Source organism: Ranitomeya imitator, chromosome 7, assembly GCF_032444005.1.
Source record: "Ranitomeya imitator isolate aRanImi1 chromosome 7, aRanImi1.pri, whole genome shotgun sequence".
Classification (NCBI taxonomy): domain Eukaryota; kingdom Metazoa; phylum Chordata; class Amphibia; order Anura; family Dendrobatidae; genus Ranitomeya; species Ranitomeya imitator.
This window is the reverse complement of record NC_091288.1, coordinates 215469489-215472282: the sequence shown is the minus strand read 5'-3', so window position 1 is coordinate 215472282 and position 2794 is coordinate 215469489.

The window sequence follows — 2794 nt, the reverse complement described above, 5'->3', positions numbered from 1 at the left end:
CAGCAAGAAACTCTGTCATGGTGGGCAGTGTACATCTTGAGGCAGGCAAGGTAGTCAGTGATAACGGAAGGAATTTTATGGCTGCCATAGCCCTTTCACAACTGAAACACCTTGCCTGGCTCACACCTTAAACCTGGTGGTGCAGTGCTTCCTGAAAAGTTATCCGGGGTGACCCGAACTGCTCCTAAAGGTGCGAAGACTTTGCTCGCACATCTGCCGTTCGCCCGTACACTCCAGCCGTATGCAGAACCATCAGCGATCTTTGAAGCTTCCCCAGCATCGCCTAATCATCGACGTTGCAACAAGGTGGAACTCCACACTGCACATGCTTCAGAGACTGTACGAACAGAGGCGGGCTGTTATGTATTTGTGGGAGGATACACATACACGGGAGGCAGTTGGATGGCAGACATGGAGTTGTCAGGTGTGCAGTGGTCGAAGCTACAAGACCTGTGTCAAGTCCTTCAGTGTTTTGAGTAATGCACACGGCTGGTTAGTGCAGACAACGCCATAATAAGCATGAGCATCCCCCTAATGCGTCTGCTGATGCAAAGTTTGACGCACATAAAGGAGCAGGCCTCTGCAGCCGAGGACGAGGGAAGCCTTGATGACAGTCAGCCATTGTCTGGTCAGGGAAGTCTACTGGACGAGGTGGCGGGCGAAGAGGAGGAGGACGAGGAGGATGATGGGGATGAATATTTTTTGGATGAGGAAGCTTCTCAGGGGGCAATACAAACTGGTGGCGTTGCAAGGCCAGGTTCAGGGTTTTTGAAGGAGACAAGTGACATTGATTTGCCCGAAAGTGCTCCTCAACCCAGCACAAGCAGTGAATTGACAACTGGAACTTTGGCCCACATGGCGGATTATGCCTTGCATATCCTCAAAAGGGACCCACGCATTATAAAAATGATGACCGATGACGATTACTGGTTGGCCTGCCTCCTTGATCCTCGCTATAAAGGCAAATTGCAAAATATCATGCCACATGAGAACCTCGAACAAATATTGGCAACCAAACAAGCAACTCTTGTAGACCGTTTGATTCAGGCATTCCCAGCACACAGCGCCGGTGATGGTTTTCACACAAGCTGCAGGGGGCAACAGGGCAGAGGTGCACAAATCAGAAGTGGCGTTGGACAGAGGGGTTTTCTGACCAGGTTGTGGAGTGATTTAGCTATGACCGCAGACAGGACAGGTACTGCAGCATCAATTCAAAGTGACAGGAGACAACATTTGTCCAGTATGGTTACTAACTATTTTTCATCCCTTATCGATGTTCTCCCTCACCCGTCATTCCCATTTGATTACTGGGCATCCAAATTAGACACCTGGCCAGAATTGGCAGAATATGCATTGCAGGAGCTTGCTTGCCCGGCAGCTAGTGTCCTATCAGAAAGAGTATTCAGTGCTGCAGGTTCAATATTAACCGAAAAAAGGACTCGTCTGGCTACCCAAAATGTTGATGATCTAACTTTCATTAAAATGAACCACTCATGGATTTCTAATTATTTTGCCCCACCTTTCCCGGCTGACACCTAGCTTTCCTGTAAAAAGGTCTTGCTTTTCGACTGGTCTTACTGACTGTTCCAATTTCTCCATTAGCAGCTGCTGTATGTCCAGCATACGACATGTTTACACCTCCCTAAATGGGCTGACTCCCCCCACGGGGCCGTGTTCACCACTTGGCGCAAGCACCCGTGAGAGTGCCGTTTGTCTGAAGAGGTGGGTGTACCCACTTTTGGGCAACTGTACTGACATTGGGTCCCTCATAGTACAATGAAGTGTCTCTGGCGGTGGTGGCGCGCACCCAACGTCAGACACACCATTGTAACATGAGGGGCCCTGGGCCTGTACCGCCGGCCACAAGAGAGTTTCCCCCCTCAGCTCAAACAGTGCTCTACCACTTGCAAAATTATCTTTCACTGCTCCACCACTGTTTAGTCTATGCGGTTAAATCCTTCAATGCCTGGCACTGACAATACCAATTTGTTGACATGTATGATGCTAGTTAAAATATTCAGTGGCCCTGTCCTACATTTACACCAGTAAATACTTGGCGCCAAATAACAATGTCTGAAAGTCAGCAGAGAAGCCCACCCCTGTACCTAAGTATGCCACCTGATTTTTTTTTTTTTCGAGACATTAACATCTATTTATTATTTTGGAGTACTACCTGTGTCAGACACTCCTTCCAATAGTCCTCCGCTGACCACACCAATGCTGCCTGTGTACCCCTGGAACCTACTTAAACCTGCATAGAGCCTACTTTTCTTATTTTAGTCCTAGTTAGTCTGTCTGCGGTCCCTCCTTCCAATACTCCTCCGCTGACCACACCAATGCTGCCTGTGTACCCCTGCAAGATAATTGAAACTGCATTGAGCCACCTTTTTTTATGTTAGGCCTACTAAGTCTGTCTGCGGTCCCTCCTTCCAATACTCCTCCGCTGACCACACCAATGCTGACCGTGTACCCCTTCAACATAATGAAACCTGCATTGAGCCTAATTTTGTTATTTTAGGCCTACTAAGTCTGTCTGCGGTCCCTCCTTCCAATTGTCCTCCGCTGACCACAGCAATGCTGCCCGTGTACCCCTGTAACCTAATAAAACCTGCATCGAGCCAACTTTTTTTAATTTAAGGCCTAGTAAGTCTGTCTGCGGTCCATCCTGCCAATTGTCCTCTGGTGACCACACCAATGCTGCCCGTGTACCCATGTAACCTTTTTTAAACCTGCATCGAGCCAACTTTGTGTTTAAGGCCTACTACCAGTGTCTGTCTGCGCCACTCAATACAGC